The following is a 7,044-nucleotide window of genomic DNA, read 5'->3' as shown; positions in this document are numbered from 1 at the left end:
ATCTCCTTTTACTTTAGTAATGATTGAAAAATAATTATTTCTCCAAATTTCTAGAAAATTAGGGGAAAAACTTGCTCTTCAGCATCTTAAGAAACTTAAATATAGCTTGTGATTATATGGCAGATTGGAACCATGAGCTTCATTCTGAGAAAATCTGAAAAGAAATGGGGACATCTCCACTGTTTTGAGTGGCAACCATGGGGCCCAAAGTGGCTTGGAAATGACCCTTTATTGTCTACACTTGCCAATTTTTAATTGATTTAGTAAATTCTTAGAAAACCCAGATAATTTATACCCTGGAAAAATTCCAGGTCCAGATACTAGGCAGGGTAATATGTGGTTTAATTTGTTAGGGAAGCCATAACAAAGTACTACACTCTGGGTGAGTTAAACAACAGAAATTGCCAGACACAGTTGCTCATGCATATAATCGAAGCACTTTGGGAGGCTGAAGTGGTTGGACCACGAGGTCAAGAGATTGAGATCATCTTGACCAACATGGTGACTAAAAATACAAAAATTAGCTGAGTGTGGTGGTGCATTTTTGTAGTCCCAACTACTCAAGAAGCTGAGGCAGGAGACTCGCTTGATCCTGGGTGGTGGAGGTTGCCTTGAGCCAAGATCATGCCATTGCACCCCAGCCTGGTTGACAGAGCAAGACTTTATCTCAAAAACGACAACAAAACAAACAAAAAAACAGAAATTTGTTGTGTCACAGTTTCACAGTTCTGGAGGCTGGAAGTCCAAGATGATGGTGCTGGCAGTGCACATTTCTTCTGAGGCTTCTTTCCTTGGCTTGTAGATGTCTTCTCCCTAGGTCTTCACATGATCATTCCTCTGTATCTGTCTGTTTCCTAGTCTTCTCTTCTTATAAGGACACCAGTCACATTGAATTTGGGCCCACTCATATGACTTCATTTTACCATAATGACGACCTTAGAGATCTCTCCAAATGCAGTCACCTTCTCAGTTACTGGTGTTTAGGACATCAACATCTCAATTTGCAGGGATAGAATTTGGTCCATAACAATCTGGGTTATTCTTGAGTTTGCATTTTCTAAAGAATAAAATGGAGTAAATCTCTTGGGCTTGACTCAGTCTCTTGACACTGTGAACTTTTGTTCTGCAATGAGAACAAAAAAAAAAAGGAGAGTCAAAGGTTGGTGTCACCCAGAATGTGAGCCCTCCCTAACTCTGGCTGCCCCAAGACCCAGTGCTGTGTCATTCCTTAAAGTCTTGCTTCATTCTAGTGATTATGGCTCCAGCTTTTCAACTGTGAATAGGATTCTCTCCAAGGGGAAAAACTTCTACTGCTGTGCAGGCTTCTTTTCTTTATATTTGCAGAAGAAAAATGTTGATGTAATAAAAAGAATGCACGTGTCAAATTTTTGTGGTAATTATTTTTATCTTTATCAGTACCCCCTATTGTGATGAATATGTTGGCTTCATTTAGATGGAAGGGACATGACAATGGACTTTTTGAGTCAAGATTTCTCTGGGCCTTTTCATGGGATTCAGTCCCTGCCATGGTGGGTGAAGGGAGAGCTCTTGTTGTAGGGTTTAGTCTTTACAATGAACAATTCTATTTGGGCAGCAGGTTTAGCTCTGCAAGCTTGAAGGTTATGCAGGAGTGTGATCCTCCTCTCCATTCAAAAGGTCAAGGTAGAGCAGGTTCTTGTTCACGGTGCAGTGAGTGAGAGAAGGGAAATTGACAGAAAGCATTCTTTCACCATTTTGTGGCATGCACACATCCAAGACTCTGGTGTTTTAAATAATTGAAACTTGGGACCTAGATCCACTTACCTGTAAAGCAGAACTGTGGAGGAAGGAAGCATGTCATCATCACTGGAGATGTCACTGAAGAGAGATTTCTGAGCCCCCATTTTATCAAAAATGACACAAAATTTTATCAAAATAAAGCAGCTGTAGATGATTATTTAGAGCTTCAACTCCACACCTACTTCCTAAGACATGGTCCTTCCCTAGGATACTATATGTTAGGAACAAATAGTTCCTCTTCAAAAGATTTACCTTTTGTTCCCTGTTCTCCAAAGCAAGTTCCTTGTCCTTGTACCTCCACATCCCTCACCTTCATCACCTGCTTGGTCAATAACTCTTCCCGCTAGTCCCAATCTGTAGAAAAATATGCCTCTCCACTTACTTCCTTGATCCTGACCCTGCAAGTAATCTTTCCTTCCTTTGCCATCTCTGGACATGCCCAGACATGCTTAAACATGTCTCTCTTCACCACTTTTTTAACTGACCTGTACCTCCCTTATTTGGAAATTGCTAAACAATATCCAATTGGGGTCAACTTAGATTGTACAGTCCAATCCCAGCCAATGGGAAAGGACACAGAAGTAGTAACTGCATTAGGAATAAAAACACCTGCTCTCCTTTGTTCAGTGTACACTCTAAGAAGCCAAGAGTGTGAGTGGCACCATTCTGTAGAAGTAAATTTGCTTTGCTGAGAAAGTTTCATTTAAGTACTCATTTTTTTTTGCAACTCTGAGCAATTGTTTCCAACATATAAAATCACAGGACTTCGACTTGAGCAGTAAGGCATGATGGTGTTCTTCCTTTCTGACAGATGGGGTATTTTGGATCACATGTATTTTCCAAAGATGTCTGCAAAAATATCTTTCATCACACTTGTTTTTTTTAGTGTGACCCACGACTCCCTCATCAAGAGGTAAGGTCTCTCCACTCCCTTAAACATGAGTAGATCTGATATCTGCATTAGCCAACAAAATATGGCAGAAGCCTGGTTGTGTCAGTTATGGACACTGGTATTAACCATCCTGCCTGCATCTGTTTCCCTCCACTTCAATCCCTAAACCACGTAAAACTCCCAGACCATCATCTGAGTCCAGCCAACACATAGACCCCTATGAGAGATCATAAAAAATTCTTAGTTATTATTTTCATGAATATCCTTTTCTATCCTTCCAATTTCAACTCCTATGTGTCCTTAGAGTCACAGTGAGTATCTTGTGGGAGGATATGGTTAGATTCTTTTTATTCCATCCATTGTGATAACCTTTGAGTTCAAATTGGGGAGTTTAATTATTTTACATTTAAAGTAATTACTAATAAGGAAGGACTTATTTCTGTAATTGTGATGTTGGTTTTATGCATGTCTTGCAGCTGTTTCATCCCTCATCTTTTTAGTTCCAACCTTCCTTTGTGTTTAGTCAATTTTTTTCTAGTGGCATGTTTGTATTGCCTTCTCATTCTCTTTTGTGTATAGTTTATGTATATTTTCTTTGTCATTACTATGATATTGTATATAACAATACAGTTATAACAGTCTTGAACTGAAATTAACATGAAAACTCTGCTTTTTTACATCTTTTTCCACCCCTCATTTTATGTTATTGATGCCACAAGTTACACCTTAGCAGACTGGCAGGCTGGAAAGTCACAATGTTGCAGTCTTCAGTCTAAAATTTGTAGACCAGGTTGGCAGACTGGAAATCCAAACTGTAGTTGCTGCTGTCACCTTGATGCAGAATTTTTTCTTGTCTGAGAAGCCTCACATTTTTCCCAGAGGCCTTCAGCTGATTCAAAAAGTCTCACCCACATTTTTTAGAGTAATTTCCTTTTTATAAAATCAACGGACATCAGATTTTAACCACAACTGCAAAACACCATCATAGCAACATATAAATTTAGTGTTTGATTAAATAACTAGATGCTATGGTTTAGTGAAATTAACAGATAAGAGCCATTATCCCAGTCCATGCTTGTGAACCTGGCATCCATTAATGTTTTCTTAAACCATAGTTAGTCTCCAAATAAAAAAAACCATAAAGTCATATGTTTGCCAAAGATTATACAACTATCTTGCATTCAACTAAAAACACATTGACCCTTTTCTCAGAAAAAGATTCACACTGAATGCATGATAGGTACTCTTCTTTTTAATATACTGTAACCTAAATACCATGTTTAATAAAAGGTAAGCCATCATTAATAAAAGGGAATTCTTGTTATCACATTTTATCTTTTATTACAAGATGACAAGAAAAATATGAAAACAAACGTATTTTCTTAATAATTGTATGGATACATACAGATAGACATAAATATCATTATAAAAACATTAGAAAGGGAGGATCCAAGATGGCCAAATAGGAGCAGCTCCATAGTGCAGTTCCCAGGAAGAACAATGCAGAACGTGTGTGACCACCACATTTCCAAAAAAATTTTCATATCCCACAGACCAGGAGATTCCCAGGCCAAAAAGGGCCACAAGTTTTCAGCACAGTGGTTTCAACCAGTGCTGGGTTGGTGCACAGAAACTCACATAAATCTGGGCAGCCATTTCAACTGGTGCCTGGAATGCCTGGGAGACAGAGTTGCCCATTCAACTGAAAGGGAAGAGGCAGAGACAGGGAGCCAGGTAATCTGGCTTGGTGGGTAACACCCCCACAAAACAAGCAATCTGAAACTCTCTGGATTGAGAGTTTTTGCTGCAAGCACAGTTGGAGCTGTTTAGCTAACTTGGGGGAAGGGCGACCACCACTACCAAGGCAGTCTGCCACTACTGAGGCAGTTCACACAGCAGCTGGGTATAGTCTGCAGCAGCTCAGCAATGCCTCTGCTGGCAGACTGTGACTCGACTACTGTGTGCAGGGCAGGGCATCTATGAAAAAAGGCAGCAGCATGACAGGAACTTATTTTAAAAAGCCAATCTTCCTAGGACAGAACAACTCTGAAAAGAGGTGGTAGTGAGTTCCATTGCAGCAGACTTAAAAGTACCTGCCCAGAATCTCTTCATTGAACAAAGAGCTCCCATCACAGCACTTGAGCTCCTATAAAGGAGAGACTGTCTCTTCAAGCAGCTCACTGATCCCCATATTCCCAAAGAGACACTCATAAAGGAGAGCTCAGGCTGACATCTGGCAGGTATCATTCTGGGATCAAGATAACCGAATAAGAAACTGGCAGCAACCTTTACTGTTCTGCAGGCCCCATGGGTTATCCCTAGGCAAGCAGGGTCCAGAGTGGACCTCCAGCTGTCCTGCAACAAAGGGACCTGACTGTTAGAAGAAAAACTAAGAAACAGAAAGAAATAACTTTATCATCAACAAAAAGGACATCCACTCAGAGACCCGATCTGAAACTCACCAACTACAAAGACCACAGAGAGATAAACTCACTAAGATGGGAAGAAACCAGTGCAGAAAAGATGAAATCACCAAAAACAAGAATGCCTCTCCTCTTCCAAAGGATCAAGACTCCTCACCAGCTAGGGATCAAAGATGGATAGAGAATGAATCTGATGAATTGACAGAAACAGGCTTCAGAAGGTGGGTAATAATAAACTTCTCAGAGCTAAAAGAACATGTGCTAACCCAATGCAAAGAAACTAATAACCTAGAAAAAAGGTTAGATGAGATGCTAACTAGAATAAACAGCTTAGAGAAGAATATAAATGACTTAATGGGGCTGAAAAACACAGATGAGAACTTCATGAAGCATACAAAAGTTTCACTAGACAAATTGACCAAGGAGAAGAAAAGATATCAGAGATTGAAAATCAATTCAATGAAATAAAACAAGAAGGCAAGAATAGAGAAAAAAGAGGGAAAAAAAATGAACAAAGCCTCCAAGAAATATGGGATTATGTGGAAAGGCCTAATCTACATTTGGTAGGTATACCTGAATGTGACAGACAGAATGAATCCAAGTTGGAAAACACTCTTCAGGATATTATCCAGGAGAACTTCCCCAAACTAGCAAGCCAGTCCCCCATTCAAGTTCAGGAAATACAGAGAATGCCACAAAGATACTCCTTGAGAACAGCAAACCCAAGGCACATAATTGTCAGATTCACCAGGGTTGAAATGAAGGAAAAAATGCTAAGGGCAGCCAGAAAGAAAGATTAGGTTACCCACAAAGGGAATCCCATCAGACTCACAGCGGATCTCTCAGCAGAAACCCTATAAACCAGAAGACATTGGGGGCAAATAGTCAACATCCTTAAAGAAAAGAACTTTCAACACAGAATTTCATATCCAGCCAAACTAAGTTTCATAAGCAAAGGAGAAAGAAAATCCTTTATGGATAAGCACTTGCTGAGAGATTTTGTCACCACCAGTCCTGACTTACAAGAGCTCCTGAAAGAAGCATTAAACAAGGAAAAAAACAAAAATTACCAGCCACTTCAAAAATGTACCAAATGGTAAAGACCATTGACACAATGGAAAAAAAAATGCATCAACTAATGGGCAAAACAATCAGCTAGCATCAAAATGGTAGGATCAAATTCACACATAATAACATTAACCTTAAATGTAAATGGGCTGAATGCCACAATCAAAAGACACAGACTAGAAAATTGGATAAAAAGTCAAGACCCATTGGTGTGCTGTATTCAGGAAACACATCTCACATGCAAGGACACACATGGGCTCAAAATAAAGGGATGCAGGAAGATTTATCAAGCAAATGGAGAGGACAAAAAGCAGGAGTTGCAATCACAGTCTCTGATTAAAATGAACTTTAAACCAACAACGATCAAAAGAGACAAAGAAGGGCATTACATAATGGTAAAAGGATCAATACATCAATACATCAATGACTCTAAATATACAGGCACTCAATAGGGGAGCACCCAGGTTCATAAGGCAAGTTATTAACAACTACAAAGAGACTAAGACTCCCACACAATAATAGTGGGAAACTTTAACACTCCACTGTCAATATTAGATAGATCAACGAGACAGAAAATTAACAAAGATTTACAGGACTTGAACTCAGATCTGGACTAAGCAGACCTAATAGACATTTACAGAACTCTCCACCCCAAATCCACAGAATATACATTCTTCTCAGCACCACATCACACCTACTCTAAAATTGACCACATAATTGGAAGTAAATCACTCCTCAGCAAATGCAGAAGAATGGAAATCATAACAAACAGTCTCTCAGACAACAGTAAAATCAAATTAGAACTCAGAATGAAGAGACTAACTCAGAACCGCACAACCTCATGGAAACTGAACAACTGGCTCCTGAATGTCAACTGGATAC

The sequence above is a fragment of the Saimiri boliviensis genome, chromosome 4 (assembly GCF_048565385.1).
Source record: "Saimiri boliviensis isolate mSaiBol1 chromosome 4, mSaiBol1.pri, whole genome shotgun sequence".
NCBI lineage: Eukaryota > Metazoa > Chordata > Mammalia > Primates > Cebidae > Saimiri > Saimiri boliviensis.
Note: the sequence above shows the minus strand (reverse complement) of the source record.